The sequence below is a fragment of the Microcaecilia unicolor genome, chromosome 1 (assembly GCF_901765095.1).
Source record: "Microcaecilia unicolor chromosome 1, aMicUni1.1, whole genome shotgun sequence".
Classification (NCBI taxonomy): Eukaryota; Metazoa; Chordata; class Amphibia; order Gymnophiona; family Siphonopidae; genus Microcaecilia; species Microcaecilia unicolor.
The window spans coordinates 87,230,274-87,247,310 of record NC_044031.1 but is presented as its reverse complement, the minus strand read 5'-3'; the positions used below and the strand labels follow the sequence as shown (position 1 = coordinate 87,247,310).

At 42.9% G+C, this 17,037-nt stretch overlaps 1 protein-coding gene across 4 annotated transcripts in view; it reads right to left on the bottom strand.

Annotated features, from left to right (window-relative positions):
- Positions 1–17,037, bottom strand: part of PFKP (phosphofructokinase, platelet) — a 193,550-nt gene that overhangs the window by 20,963 nt on the left and 155,550 nt on the right. The window lies entirely within an intron of this gene.

Here is a 17,037-nt window from a genome sequence, read left to right as displayed (position 1 = left end):
ACTGGCTGCTGCATTAGACACAATTTGGATTTATTAATTTTCTGTGCTTTATATTTGTTCACTCCATTTTGGGTTTATTCATGTGCTATTTTCCCATTTTTAGTGTGTGGGCATCACTTTCTCTTTTGTAGACGGTAAAGGCTCATACTAATCCTGCTCTACTCAGCATATGGTAATGTAGATGCACTTACTGATTAGCGCAGAACAGCCTAACCTGTCCCTCAGACATGCCCCATCTGTGCTAAAACAAAATATTTTTAGCATGTGGTTTGCACATGCAGCTCCAAAAATGACCACAGGACACCTGAGCATGTCCCACAGTAACTGCATGTTAGTGTTTCCACAGCTTACTGAAAGGACCTCTATGTGCTTAACCTCAATTAACATGAATTAATATTAACACACATTAGTAAATGAGGCCATTAGATTACAAGCGGTCTGGAGCAGTGAACTATTCACACGACCTGTGATCTGCAACTCACCTTGAGCTTAGCTTTGGAGAGTCAAGTAGTTAAATCTAAACTAAAAATCCAAGGACTGTAACACCATGAAACAAGAATTGGTGTCAATGTGCACATTCACACTGACCCACTATCAGTGTACCCATTACGTCTTCGCTGCTTACTCCACTGAAACTAATTTCAATACGGTCCTAACAGGATTTTTTATGGTATTAGGAGTATCTGTATTAAATGCTGTCTCCTATTTTTCTATAGGAAACATGCTAAATAAGTAGGGGGCCCTATAGGCGTCCAGTTCTTCAGTAGCAATGTACTTTTTGGGCACAAAATCTGAAACCGCTAGTAAATTAAAACTCCATTAATCCTGCAGAGCCTTCACCAGAGGTACACTTTGTTGACTCTGGCGCTTCGTCAGTTTGTCGTATTACATTGTCCAGTATCATAATCATCGTATTCAAAGACAGGGCTGGTCTTAGGCAGAGGCGGCTGCATAGGGCCCCGCGCGGCGCGCCTTAATTCTGCCTCGCTCGTGCCTCTGCTCCGACCTCCGCCGCTGCTCGCCTTAGTCGCCTGAGATGATCCCCACTCCCGCAGCTCAGCCGCTCCGCTCCCGCCACCACCGGTGCGGCGCCCACCCCCGGCTTGGGCCCGCTGAGCCCGCCGTCAGCTCCCGAGTCCCCGGACCCCAGCGACTGAGCGATACCAGCGAGTCAGCCCAGGCAGCGACGGCCCCGCCCCCGACGGCGACGACAGACAGTTGCAGCGCGACGGCTCACCTCCAGGCTCCAGCTTCCCGCTCAATGTCCCGCCTTCTGATGTATTTCCTGTTTCCGTACGTGAGGGCGGGAGTCACTGAGCGGGAAAAGCTGGAGCCTGGTCGGAGTTGGTGAGGACGTGAGGTGAGCCATTGTTGCTGACGCCAATAGTTGTGCACTTACGCCAAATCGAAATTGGATTCCATGCAGGCAGGAGATCAGGAGAAGTGTCTCTCTCATCTAACGACGTTTGCGGACGGTGCAAGGGTTGGAAATGTCTGCCTCCCTGAGAGGAATTTGGCCCAACAACATTAGTTGCTGGAGAAGCTGAGCAAGTAAGATCTTCTGGCTTGGAAGAGACTGTTTCTAACATATCTGGGTTATTTTCACATAGATCTGCAGATATTTCTCCTGATAAAAATTTGGATGGCAATAGCAGATTTAGCTAAAACACTGCTTCCAGTAATTAATGATATGACATCTCGAATTAATCATTTGGAAGCTAGACTGCAATCACAGGAAGAAAAGATTACTAAGCTAAAATCTGAGAATGGAAATCATGAAGAAGCAAAATCTGATATAAAGTAGGTGCAATCAGTTCAAACTATTTTAGTAACTGATGTGGCTACTTGCCTCTCTGGTTTGATGGATTACAGAGTAATAGGGGAATTTGAAAGTACTGGATCTTTTCTTAATATTTTTCCTTTATTCTCCTTTGTTATGAGAATTGGAACTACTAATTGTAGTGGAATTTCTGGGGAGGGGAGGTTTCATGATAGCATTGTGCTTATTATTTCAATCAGTTTTTTGTACAAGTTTAGCTTCATTTGTCTTTATTTGAAATTTCATAAATAAAAAAAATGTCTAAAAATGGAATAATCTTATCAATGGGGTGGAGCTAGGGTGGGGTGGGGCCCCACCAAATTGGTCTGCATAGGGCCCTGCACTTGCTAAGACCGGCCCTGTTCAAAGATGTTTCCAGTGGTATTTAATCAACATCCTGCTCAGCCAACACCAAAGCAAAGAATTCAAGTAATGGACCCTTTACTAATAGTGAATGCTAATGGCATTACCATGTGTTCTCTGCAGCAGGGCCCATAAAAATCAAAGGGAAAGGGCAGCAGGTGCTGCACACCAATGTCATTAGTAAATGCCCCCCCCCCTTTCCAAACAGTCATAGAGTGGTCCAATTAATTCCCTCACAGTCTTCATGCTTTAGATATATCGCAAACGCTACTTTTTATTAGTCTTTGCCTCAAGGACAAGCTCTGTAAATTCTTTCTTGGCATACCTTGTTGTTAATTTTACATCCAGTTTTCCAGGACTTTTGCTTCCAATTTTCCTCATTTGGATATGCCATCCATTTTTTTAAAAAGATGTCACTGACTTTAATTGCCTCTTCAACCCTACCACACATACTCAGGCTGACACTTTTCCAGTCTTCCTTTGAATACATTTCATCTGAGCTTCCAAAATGGTATTAAATAATCCTCACCCCTCAAGTAATCGCTAAACCCTTGCTAGTTGCTATATTTCTAATTTCTGCATTTTAGCATAGTATCCTTTCTGTAGGCTAAATGCTACTGCTTTCATTATGCCAAATTTTACTTTATGAGCACTACCATCAAGCAGCCCCATCACCATTAACCCTTGTACCAAATTTTGTGTTCCACAGAGAACCAAATGTAAAGTAGTTCCCTCCGAGTTTCAGCTTTTTAAAGCGAATGCTACCATGTTAATGCACTGGTTCCACTGTCTTAAACAGTGCAGTGAGGATGGCATCAACCATTATAATTAAGAGAGGAAATGAACAGATTCTACTTCATAAAGTTTATGTGCCAAAAACACTGCAGCTTAAGTCATCTATGTACCTCACACATCCTTCTTACGGTTCACAAAGAATGTTTGGCAATCTAGAAGGGGTAGCTATTAAATGGTCAGTGATCTTAGTCAAAGTGTATGGGGACAGACTTTGGAAGAAAGGTGGGAGAGAGGGAAATATGATAGAAACATTTCAATATCTTGGGGCCATAAATGCACAGGAGCCGAGTCTATTTGAATGAAAAGAAAGCTCCTATGAAGGGCCATAGGATGAAGGTGAAAGGAGACATACTCGGGAGTAATCTCAAGAAATATTTCTTCACTGAAAAGGTTGCGAATGTGTGGAATGGCCTCCTGGTGGAGGTGGTGGAAAAGACTGAATTCAAGAAAGGATGGGACAAGCACATGGGATCTTTAAGCTAGAGGGAAAAATAATAAATGGTAGAGATGGACAGACTGAATAGGCTATTGGGCTCATTTGCGAAAGAGAAGGACGTCCAAATCGGTATAATCGAAGCTCGATTTAGGACATCTTCAACTGTAGTCCGTCGCAAGGACGTCCAAAGTTCAAGGGGGCGTGTTGGAGGCATAGCGAAGGTGGGACTTGGGCCTGCCTAACACTTGGACGTCTTTGACCCATAATCGAAAAGAATAATGGCGTCCCTGATGGAACACTTGGATATTTTCACCCGGACCTGTTTTTCTTACGACTAAGGCACAAAAAGGTGCCCGAAATGAACAGATGACCACTGGAGAGAATCGGGGATGACCTCCCCTTACTCCCCCAGTGGTCACTAACCCCCTCCCACCCTCAAAAAAACATCTTTAAAAATATGTCGTGCCAGCCTCAGATGTCATATTCAGGTCCATGACCGCGCATGCAGGTCCCTGGAGCAGTTTTAGTGGGTACTGCAGTGCACTTCAGACAGGCAGACCCAGGCACTTACCCCCTCCCCCCCACCTGTTACATTTGTGGAGGAAACAGCAAGCCCTCCAAAACCCACCACAAACCCATTGTACCCACATCTAGGTGCCCCCTTCACTCGTAAAGGCTATGGTAGTGGTGTACAGTTGGGGGTAGTGGGTTTGGGGGAGGGGTTGGGGGGCTCAGCACATAAGGTAAGGGAGCTATGTACCTGGGAGCAATTTATGAAGTCCACTGCATTGCTCCCTAGGGTGCCCAGTTGTGTCCTGTCATGTCAGAGGGACCAGTGCACTACAAATGCTGGCTCCTCCCATGAACAAATGGCTTGCATTTGGCCGTGTTTGACATGGACGTCTTTGGTTTCGAAAATCGCCGAAAATCAGAAACGTCCAATTAGTGACGTCCAAACCTAGGGATGGCAAAATTTAAGGATTTGGATGTCCCTGACGGTATTTTCGAAAAGAAAGATGGACGTCCAGCTTGTTTTGAAAATACGGGTTTCCCTGCTCCTAGATTTCGTCATTTTGCAAGGACGTCCAAACTGCAACTTGGGAGTCGAACAGCGACAAGATGGCCGATCAGAGCAGGCGTATGAGTTTGAGCTCCTGACTTACCAGATTGTAGTTCGAGAAGTTGGATCCGTACCCTGTGCTGGTCATGGGGAAACGGAAAGGAAAGCCCAAGGAGACGGCCTCCTCATTGCCTGGGATTGTTCCCCCCTCTCACAGTTCTGGATCAGTTCGGGGTTCAACCATTGGTCATGCGAATACCCGCTTCGGAACGTTCCACAATGGTATCGACGGAAAACAGCGCAGAGGCGGTCTCCTTGAGCCCGCCAGGGAACACAATCCCTCCACGACCCGGATGTAGAACGACTCTGACGGCAAGGGTAGAAGGAACACCCGAAGTGGAAAAGAACCTACCGCCCTCAGGAGGCCTCGTCACTGATCTTTCCCTGTTTGGAACGGAACAACAGACGGTTTTGACAACTTCTACCCCCTATTCCAAAGGGAACTACATCGGTGTTACGGGAGGTGAAAAGACCAAGTGTAATGACTTTAGACTCTTTATGGGACGCCATCCAGGGCATAATTCCCTGCTTTCTCAGGTAACTCATTCTTTTGCTCAAGATATGGATAATTTGAAACAGACGCAAAAACAACTATCAGAGAAATTTCAAACCCAGGAAGGTCAAATAGAATCTTTAAGGACTGAACTTTCTACTCTTCAGAATTTTGCAGGGACAGTAGTTAAGGATAGAGAAATTCTTGCAAGGAAGCTAGAATTCCTCGAAAATCAAAGGAGGAAAAATAATCTGTGGTTTATTAATTTCCCTAAATCACCTTTAATCCCAGCTATGGACATGTTACATAAATACTTTAAAGAAATTTTGGGACTCCCAGCAGAGGGATTCCCTCCTATAGTACGAACTCAATACATAACTGGGAGAAAGTTAAATCCTTTGAATCCTCAACCACAACAACCGGAATTGAATTTGACAGAATTTTTAGAAAACTCTATGGAACTAGCAGGGCTTTTTTTGAGGGGGTACTGAGTACCGGCACCTTTTCCATTGTCTGCTAAAATTGACCCATGGACCCCAAGTTTTAATGAAAAAGCTCAGGCTCTAGACACCAATTCTGCTTTTCCATAGATTCTGTGACTGGTTACAGGGGGCCTGGCTATTGTGGGGTGGCTCCCTCAGTGATCACACCACTCATCATGGGTGGCCCAGCATTTGAGTACTGGCACCTTTTTTGCTAGAAAAAATGCACTGGGAACTAGTAACAGAAAGGACTACCCTTATAGTTTCATTTGCACTTGAAATGGATAAGATTAATATTTTCAAATTATATTTTAAACAAAAAAAACAGCACCACGGGCCTTTAAAAATGGAACACAGTTCTTTAATGAATGAGCCTTGACAAAAAGACCCGACACGGGCCGTGTTTCGGTGACTAGCACCTGTGTCAGGGGTCTACATAGAATACAAAACATAGAAATAATATATTTTTAAAATTTTTTTAAAATATAATGAGTAAAACCAAATATTAATATTTAGACTCATCAAGCATACATATATAAGCCTATATAAACACCTAAAGCATTTAATATTTTAACATTTTAACATTTTTTAAAACATTTTAAACAAAAGCCCTGTTAACCCTTTGTCACTATTTAAGATGCCATTTGTATAATTAATTGTGATTGGCAGATAACAAAATAAATGCAAATTTTAAAGGTATTTTGTCACTAGCTAAAATACCATTAGCAGTTACAAATAAAATTTACATAATTAATTGTAATTGGCAGATAACGAAACAAATATACCCAGAGCTCCAAAAGATAATAGAAGCCCTGTTAATGCTATAATATATGTGTATATGTGTGTATGCATGCATACACATGCATGTGTATATATATATATGTGTATGTGTGTATGTGTATGTATGTATATGTGTGTATATGTACACATATACATATAGTGACAAAATGTTGTCTTTTTAAAATTAAGATCAATTAATGCCACTAGATATTATAGTTTTGGTTTTTTATATTTGAAGATGTATATATTTATTCATTTCTGTGCTGATTTGAATGTTTTTGAAGGTTTATGATATTATCAGTGTAATGTTTGAAATTTATTGTATATTTTAAAATGTTTTAAAAAATTATTTTTGACCTGTTAGTTTAAGCTTTTATGAATATGAAATTTAGTTATAGCCAGTATTATATAATATGACCTTTTTATAAAATATATTATAAATAATTAAAATAAGCGTTTTAAACATATAATATTAATATACTAGTAAAAAAGGCCCGTTTCTGACACAAATGAAACGGGCGCTAGCAAGGTTTTCCTCGGAGTGTGTATGTTTGGGAGAGTGTATGTGAGAGTGAGTGTTTGAGAGTCAGAGTGAAAGTGTGAGTGTAATCCATGCTCCTCTGTCACCTGGCCCCTCCATTCATCCCTATCCAGCAATTCCGCTGTCTCCTGAGGCCTGCCCTGCAATCCATATGCATCCATGGCCATCTGTCCCCTCCATTCAACCCTATCCAGCAATTCCCCTCTCCCTGAGTCCTGCCCTTCCAATCCATGCCCATCCATGCTCCTTTGTCACCTGGCCCCTCCATTTTTCCCTTTCCAGCATTTCCCCTCTCTGCCTGAGGCCTGGCCTGCAATCCATATCCATCCATGGCCATCTGTCCCCTCCATTCATCCCTATCCAGCAATTCCCCTCTCCCTGAGTCCTGCCCTTCCAATCCATGCACCTCTGTCACCTGGCTCCTCCATTCATCCCTATGCACAATTCCCCTGTCTGCCTGAGGCCTGCCCTGCAATCCATATGCATCCATGGGCATCTGTGCCCTCCATTCATCCCTATCCAGCAATTCCCCTCTCCCTGAGTCCTGCCCTTCCAATCCATGCCCATCCATGCTCATCTGTCACCTGGCCCCTCCATTTTTTCCTATCCAGCATTTTCCCTCTCTGCCTGAGGCCTGCCCTGCAATCCATATCCATCCATGCCCATCTGTCCCCTCCATTCATCCCTATCCAGCAATTCCCCTCTCCCTGAGTCCTGCCCTTCCAATCCATGCCCATCCATGCTCATCTGTCACCTGGCCCCTCCATTTTTCCCTATCCAGCATTTCCCCTCTGTGCCTGAGGCCTGGCCTGCAATCCATATCCATCCATGGCCATCTGTCCCCTCCATTCATCCCTATCCAGCAATTCCCCTCTCCCTGAGTCCTGCCCTTCCAATCCATGCACTTCTGTCACCTGGCTCCTCCATTCATCCCTATCCACAATTCCCCTGTCTGCCTGAGGCCTGCCCTGCAATCCATATGCATCCATGCCCATCTGTGCCCTCCATTCATCCCTATCCAGCAATTCCCCTCTCCCTGAGTTCTGCCCTTCCAATCCATGCCCATCCATGCTCATCTGTCACCTGGCCCCTCCATTTTTTCCTATCCAGCATTTTCCCTCTCTGCCTGAGGCCTGCCCTGCAATCCATATCCATCCATGCCCATCTGTCCCCTCCATTCATCCCTATCCAGCAATTCCCCTGTCCCTGAGTCCTGCCCTTCCAATCCATGCCCATCCATGCTCATCTGTCACCTGGCCCCTCCATTTTTCCCTATCCAGCAATTGCCCTCTCTCCCTGAGGCCTGCAATCCATATCCATCCATGGCCATCTGTCCCCTCTATTCATCCCTATCCAGCAATTTCCCTCTCTCTCTGAGTCCTGCCCTCCCAATCCATGCCCATCCATGCTCCTCTGTCCCCTGCCCCCTCCATTTTTCCCTTTCCAGCAATTGCCCTCTCTCCCTGAGCCCTGCCCTCCCAATCCATGCCCATCCATGCTCCTCTGTCCCCTGCCGCCTCCATTCATCCTTTTCCAGCAAGTTCCCTGTCTGCCTTCCATGACCCCCCCTCGCATCCATGCTCCTCTCTCTCCCATGTCCCAGCCTGGGCCGCCCTCTTCTTCCCCCCCCCCCCCTTCGCATCCATGCTGTCGTTCCTCCCTTGGCCACCCTCTTCTCTCCCCCCAACATGGGTTTTTTTTGTTTTTAAATTTACTTCCGTGGCGGTTCCGGCAGCGAAGCGTCAGGGAAGGAGGTGGTGCTCCCGACGTCTAGGTTTCCCTTCGCTGTGTTCCGCCTTCTTTTGACGTCATCCTTGACGTCAGAAGAAGGCGGAACACAGCGAAGGGAAGGCTAGACGTCGATAGCGCCGCCTCCTTCCCTGACGCTTCGGTGCCGAGCGTTGCGATTGGGTGAGTGTCATTGCTCCGCCCTCTACGTCATCACGTTTGACGCGTGGGCGGGGCAGACACAATGCGATCTCACCCCCTTCACTTAGAATGTTGGCTAACAGAGGCTTCAGAACGTTGGAGGTGCGTTTTATATAGAGAGATGAAAAATTTTTTGTCCAAAAGTAAGGAATAATATATTGTAGAGGAATATATTTGAGTTATTCCCCAAGTTTTCCACGTCATCACTGTGGTGAGTTACCATTTTTGTTTTGATTAATTATCCATTTATTTTTAAATTACTATATAATAATATATGAGAATGTTAAAATATTAAATGCAATGTTAAAATATTAAATGCTTTAGGTGTTTATATAGGCTTATATATGTATGCTTGATGAGTCTAAATATTAATCTTTGGTTTTACTCATTATATTTAAAAAAATTTTTTAAAATATATTATTTCTATGTTTTGTATTCTATGTAGACCCCTGACGCAGGTGCTAGTCACCGAAACACGGCCCGTGTCGGGTCTTTTTGTCAAGGCTCATTCATTAAAGAACTGTGTTCCATTTTTAAAGGCCCGTGGTGCTGTTTTTTTTGTTTGGACTTTAGTTTGTACTTTGTTCCCTCTCTTTTGTTACATCCAAATTATATTTTAAACATTTGAATGATAAATTTCTAGGGGAAACTATTCGTATCTTTCCGGATTTAAACAGGGATACTCAAGCCTGCCGGCGAGAGGTCCTGTGTTTAAAAACAAGAATTTTGGCAATAGGGGGATTGTCTAAGTTAGTATTTCATTGTCGTTGTATAATAACTTTGAACTCAGTTAATTATATGTTTATGGAACCCAAGAAATTGAGGGAATTTTTAATTTCCAAAGAAAGTAGTGAAAGAGTAACCCAGGATGCCCAATAGAGAGTAAATATGCTGAGATGTCTGGCTGTGCGTTTTCTTCATGTTTTTGCTCTATTTTTCTTATAACTTAGTTAATTTTCCCTTGTATCTTGTCCTTACTTGTGGTCTAAATGGAATGTAAATTTACTTATGTAAAATTTAAGTTCCTATATTTTTTCTTGTATTCAACATTTATTATTGATAGATGGATGTTAAATTAAAATGTACATAAAAAAAAACCCAAATTGCAACTTAGACATCCCTTTCGAAAATGCCCCTCTATGTGGCCTTTATCTTCTGCTCTGTTTCTGTTTTGCTTGTTAGAACGCAAGAGGCAGCTAGTGGCTACTGAATAGCTTGTAAGGTCTGCCTCATATGTATTTACAGTGCTGCATACATCTAGTGGTATAGAAATAAGTCGTAGCAGCAGTGGTATAACATTGCAGTGCAGGACAAGAGGTCTCTTTGAAAGCATTAAAAGCACAGTATGCCAGTGGAACATCAGAAGAGTGCAGGTGCTGCTGCCTGCACCTATGTGGATCTAATTACAAGATAATGCATGTGCTGTAGTGGGGATGTACAGCTATGCATGAATTATGTGGTAGTTCCTGCAGTGCAAGACTCCATCACCTAATAGGGTAATTTTATAAAGATGCACAGATGTGTATTTATATTTTAAAAAAACAAAACAAAACAAAAACTTGAACAAATCCTACAGGAAGTGTGGCCAAAATAAACATGCTCAAAAGCAGGTGTGCATAACATTTATTTATTAGAAAATGTATATTCCACACTATCACAATGTTCTAGGTGGATTACAAATCTGTGCATACATTGGGACTCCTTTTGCACTCCATCCTAAATCCATCCCCAAGCATGCCTACAAGTACACGGAGTAAATTTTGGAAGATGAATTTTACACACACATGTACTTTATAAAATGAACGTATAAACTGCAATTCCACCTCAGCTATGCCCAAACTCCACACCTGGGAATGCCTTACAGCAGATTGCGTCAAAGACATTCTTGGCAGGATGTGTGTATATACCCATGTGCAATGTTGTAGCAGCCATTGTCCAGAAATTACATCTGTTTTATATATGGGGAATGCTTAATTTTATTTCTTTATTGGGCTTTATTAACTGTCTTTATGAAGAGATTCAGCTAAGGCTGTGTATAACAGGTATAGGTCGACATAAAACGTACAATTTTGTCAACAGCTTAACAATAGTGAAATGATTAAAAATTAAGCAAAAATAATAAATTACCCCCCTCTATGGGGCGGATAACTTTCAAATTTCCTTTTCAGTGGGTAAGGAGCCATTTCTCTTCAGAAACAGTGATTAAGAAAACTGTCCTCTATGAGATGTTTCTTCAGTATGAAAATTAAATGCAGAAAGGCAAGACACTTCATATCTTCAACAATCCTTAAAGCATATAACCTGTATGGGACTTTTGGACAAGAATATACAACTCCATGCAGGTTTAACATCCCCTTTTTCTATTTAGAAAACTGTGTTTCTGCTGGATCTTGCTGAAAAATTGGTTGGAAAAAGAAGCTGAGATTCCATTTCACCTGTTCTGTCTTGAATATCAATATACGCAGTTGGGAAGTCAAGAAAAAATATACTTTAAAGTTGATTTTCAACATCTTGGCTACTTGCTGTGTTAAAATCAGAAATTTTAAAATTTTTGCTCCTGAAAATGAAATCTCTGTGGACTTAGTGGTCTCTCCTTTCATCTTGAACCTCAGATTTGGCTCCGTACATCTCATTTATATCACAGGCTTGAAATGGGCTCAGATAGAAAAGGAAATGGTTTTCAGCTCATTGGTCATGAGATCTTAACACCATCTCATAGGAAAACCCAGCTGCAATTTCACACTTGAAGTAACTGTTGAGAAAAACTAATGTAGAAATATACACACCTAAAGATGGTCTGCTATATTATCTTTTTCCCCTTCAAGTGCTATCAGGCTCTTGTGCCACATGCCTCTGTTGTAACTCAAGAAATCTAATCTGGCTAACCAAGAATATCTGTACTTTCTACTGCACAGACCATGCCTTCAACTAGCAAAAAAAAAAAAAAAAAAGGTCTGTTGCTCTTTTCAAAACAGAATAGCTGAGAGAGCTAAACAAACTTTAACCGATTGACTCACCTTCATTTTGTAAAATAGCTTCCTTTATAGATGCATTATTTTTTACATGCCTTTTTTAACAGTGTTCCCTGATCACTGCTAATTCTATAGCTGCCACAGTTCAGTATCCTATAAATGGCAAAAGACAAAGAAAATCCAGTATGGGGGAACAGCTGCCGATGCCGGACAGACTTCTATGTTCTGTGTCCCACAAATAGCAAGACAGGTGTTCTAGATCACTTTCTTATCATGTGCTTCGCCTAAGGGTGCTGTGCAGCTCAGGGGGGGGGGGGGGGGGGGGCAGAAGACATTTGACTAGCAAGTTGACTACTGTCAGCAACACTTGGGCATGAAATGTGGTTAAAACCAAGACTCCCATCATTTTTGGCTGCCTATATGGTTGGCATAATGGAGACTTGACAACTGGTATTTAAGCATGGGTGACTGGGGCTTGGCTACCTTGTTGGGCAGACTGGATGGACTGTGTTACTGTTATTTGTACCATGGCAAGATGTCGGGCTCTGTGGTTGGGGGGGGGGGGGGGTAGCTCCAGTAATGATAAATGGCAGTATTTTCTTCTCTACCTACATTTATTATCTGATATTTTCCTTCTAATAAAAGCTCCACCACTACAGGTTCCACTGTGACCTCCTATCTGTTACAAAGCAAAGGAGAAGAAGAACATGGGAAAATGCTGACCAAACATCTTGACTACACTCTGCCTACATGAGCCATAGGAATGAAACCCATCTCAACTAGCAGAAGCAAAACAGTCCTACTTCTACTATTCATTTCTATAGCGCTACTAGCTGTACGAAGCACTGTACACATTATCTGCAGGTACTTTTCTCTGGGCAAGAAGGCTCACAATCTAAGTTGGGTTTTTTTTAATCTGTATCTTGGGCAATGAAGGGTTAAGTGACTTGGCCAAGGTCAAAAGGAGCTGCAGTGGGAATTGAACCCAGGCTGCCAGGATCAAAGCCTGCTGCACTAACCATAAGTTTACTCATCCACTCACCTAGCTCTCTGACTGTCCTCTCCCTTAGAAGAAAAAGATCCCTGACCCAGTAAATCAGCATTGTCTTTGGTGTCCATGTGTCCTTTACATTTGCAAGTTCCACCGTGCAGGGTCTTCTGCATCTGTAAAGTGTTATGTAAGCCTTGTAGCGCCTTATAAACGTGGAATAGTAGTAGTCTTCTACTGAGCACATTCATCTTTTACCACTTTTAGCATTTGTTCCTGTAAACCTTGCTGAGTCAGTGCTAGGTGGAGACAACTTTCGAAGAATCAATGAGGAAGCACATGCCGTCTACTGGAAGTAGCCACTTTCTCAAGAGGAGTCCCATAAGTGCATTAGCATTCTTTACAAAGCAAATTACAGCAAAGTCCTAATTTGTTTTATAATACAAGGCTTTATTTTCAGAATGACTGTGTCATTTCATTTCAGCTGAGATTCGACTGCCTTTTTAAATAGGGTTATGTATATCATTAACAAGACTGCCTGCTGTAACATCTCACTTCTGTAATTAAAGAGAGTGCTAGGGCTCCGCAGGTTACAACTGCTTTGTCCACTCAAAGGACTAATACAGAGGATTAAATATCCATCACACACAGAAGAGAGCACTTATCCACTCATACCCCTATAGCTTCTACACAAAACAATGAAGTCAACTAACAGTAATGTTAGCAAACCAAAAAAAAAAAGGATTTTATGTGCACTTCCACAGGTTTCCTCTTTCTTTTTTTTTTCTGTAGCTATATTTGTTTTAGGCTTTTCCAGTTCTATTTTGCCACATTGTTTTGTTGTTATAGAATGAAAGGCCAAGGCTTTGCACTTTCTTTTGAAACAGCAAATTCCTCTTGTTCATTTGGGCTTCCAGCATCTTGGAGCCTTCATTTGCAACTTCCTGGGCATTTCTCCCTAAATTTTATATCCTTTCCTAACTCATTTGGCTATCAATGCAGCATTAGCCCTCAGGCAGGGGCCACACATTGGAGCCTTGTAATCATATGCTCTAAACCACTAGGTGTCGCCATTGTGTAATGACTGGGACATCCTCTTGCCAGGGACTCTGAACACTGCCTCTGTAATATCCCCAGCACCAGCCAAGTCAGGATACCCAGGAATTAAACTCAAGTTTTCATTGGGCAGCGTGCAACACTATGACTGGATTGGCCCCACCCCATTTTTTAAACACCTTTCTCTCTAGCCCAACACTGCAAGAGTCAGTAGGGAAGAACTGAAGTTTAGCCGGCAGATAAATACATAAGTATTGCCATACTGTGATAGACCGAAGGTCCATCAAGCCCAGCATCCTGTTTCCAACGATGGCCAATCCAGGTCACGAGTACCTGGCAACATCATAAAACAGTTCAATAAATTTTATGCTGCTTATTCTAGAAATAAGCAGTGGATTTTCCTCAAGTCCATTTTAATAATGGTGTATGGCAACGAATTCCAAAGTTAAATTACACGTTGACTGAAGAAATATTTTCTCCAATTCGTTTAAAATTTACTACTTTGTAGCTTCATTGCATGCCCCCTAGTCCTAGTATTTTTGGAAAGAGTAAACAAGCGATTCACACCTACCCGCTCCACTCCATTATTTTATAGACCTCTATCATATCTCCCCTCAGCTGTCTTTTCTCCAAGCTGACGAGCCCTAGCCGCTTTAGCCTTTCCTCATAGGGAAGTCATCCCATTCCCTTTATCATTTTCGTCACCCTTCTCTGTACCTTTTCTAATTCCACTATATTTTTTTTTATGTCATCAGTGCACAATGACTCAAGCTCCCTCCCTCATAGGGATCAGGAACAGTCCCCCTTGATATTCAGGGCTATTTAACCAGCCAGGAACAGCTCCTGGTCAGTTAAGAGTTTAGCCAGCTAACTGCTAATATTCAGCGGAAGATAGCAGGTTTTCTCTGCTGAATATTCACAGTTAGCGCATAGCAGCTAACCGGCTACATTGCAAGATATAGCTGGTTATCCGCAAAAATTCAAGCGCTGGCCGGATAAGTTTAGCAGGCAAATTGGACTGCATAAATACCAGTTCTGTTTTTGTCTGCTATTAACTTAACCGGCCAGTGCTGAATATTCACAAAGTTGGTTAAGTTAGAGCTGTCCAAAAAAACCAGATATTCAATGCTGGGCACCGGAAACGACCATGGGACTTATACAGGCTGCCTCCAAATGGCTGAATAGCCGGCACACTGTCTCCATGGTATCCTCAGTCTGACTGCAGTGCACAATGCTAAGCTTGGGAATGGCTTCAGAATTACTTCAGTGGCAGCATGCATCACAGTCATCGAGCCAGTATAACTTCTCTATACCGGGTAGTGCTGGTCTTTATGGGTCCAATATTAAGACCAAGGGAGTTAGCCCGCGGTCAGCACTGAGCCCGGATATTCAATGCCGGGCCATTTCCGGTGACCGGCGTAGAGAATCTCAGTGTTTTTTAGTGGGTTTCAACTTAACTGGCGAAACCGATATTCGGCACTGGCCAATTAAGCTGAAACAGGCTAAGATGTGGTAGTGTGTTCAGAAAGGAAAGGATAACATTTGGTGGTTGCAGGGGAAAGATATGATAGGTTTTAGCACTGTTTCACCTCTCCTCTCATCCACTATCTTATCATAGGAGGGTTGCTTAGGTAGGTCTGACAGTAAGCCAATTGAACTCTCCTGGCTCATAATTAGAATCCCAGCAGGAGTCTGGCCCTAAAAAAATATTCCAGTGGAAAAGTCTGGGTCTCTTCCTGTCTATCTACTGCCATTAGTATCAGCCCCTGAATGACAATATATCTGATGTCTCAGTGAAGCTTCCTCCCCTGACACACTGGAGATAAACAGTGGTGCAGTCAACACTGACCCCTATGCCCTTCAGGGTCTCGGTGTCTATGCCTCTCCTGCAAGCAGTGCATGAATCTCTCTCTGAATTGATATAGATGTTAACAAAGTCACAGGAGGAAATATTTTTCCACTCGATGAATAGTTAAGCTCTGGAACTCGTTGCCAGAGGATGTGTTATCAGCACTTAGTGTATCTGGGTTTAAAAAAAGGTTAGGACAAGTTCCTGGAAGAAAAGTCCATAGTCTGCTATTGAGATAGACATGGGGAAAGTCACTGCTTGCCATGTGCTTGGTTGCATGGAATGTTGCTACAATTTGGGTTTCTGCAAGGTACCTGTGACCTGGATTGACCACTGTTGGAAACAGGATACTAGCTAGATGGACAATGTCTGGCCCAGTATAGCTACTCTTATGTTCACGCACAGCATCACATTGAGCAAAAAAGCATTCCATTCACTCATCGAATCTTATGAGATGCTCCTCAAAGGCTGCCATCGACAAATGTCTTGGAGTACAGCAGGGGTAACCATGTCCTTCTGTCACTTGAGTATCTGATACTAGGTCTTAGGTCTGTGGAGGCTGTATGGTCCTCATGCAGGATGCACTTCAAGGACACCAGTGAACTCGCTCTCTCTGTGCTGTGATCAAATGAAGCATGATGTCAATGTGCCCCAGCCGCCACCTGGCACTCAATATCATAAGCCCTTGGCATCAAAGACTAGATTGATTCCTTCCTTCAAGTAGGACTCAGAGGGTGACTGGTCCTGATGGCCTCTACTGATGCTCGATATCAAAGGTGATCATTACATTCTAAATGTTAATGCATCCTCAGCATCTGATGCACCTCCAGGACCCCAGACACCAATACTTCTGATGCTGATGTTGGTGGACCAGACTTACTGGCACCAAAAAGGTTTGCTCTGCTTCTCATGATACAAAAATCTCTCTTAGGCATCTGGAACATAATTTAAAACAAGAGACGTAATGGTCTGACCCCAGGTATGACGGGCACCATTTATGAGTATCTTTCATGGATATGGTCCTCCTGCACTGGGTGCACTTTTTAAAGCTGATGGGGGACTTTTCTCTGAGACATGTTCTCCTGAAAAATAGTTGCAGCAAAATGAAACAACTTTATTTTGGAATATACACCTAGCTAGGTGCCCAAGGTCTTTTGATTGAGGCCTGCACAGACCTCAATCTGATGCACAAACTGGCATCACAGGACAGCAACAGAACCTAAGTGGTAACCTTACAAAAAAAATAGTAAAATTGATGGAAAAATAAATCTTGAAGCAAGCTCCAATGATGCATGCAAGTGGGAAATGATGCACATGTGCAACGAGGCAGCAGAAAAGCTTCTAGTTCTAAGCTGGAGTAGCTTCCTGTCAATCACATCGCCTGTGCTGTGAGGACTTGCTATCTATTCTGCTT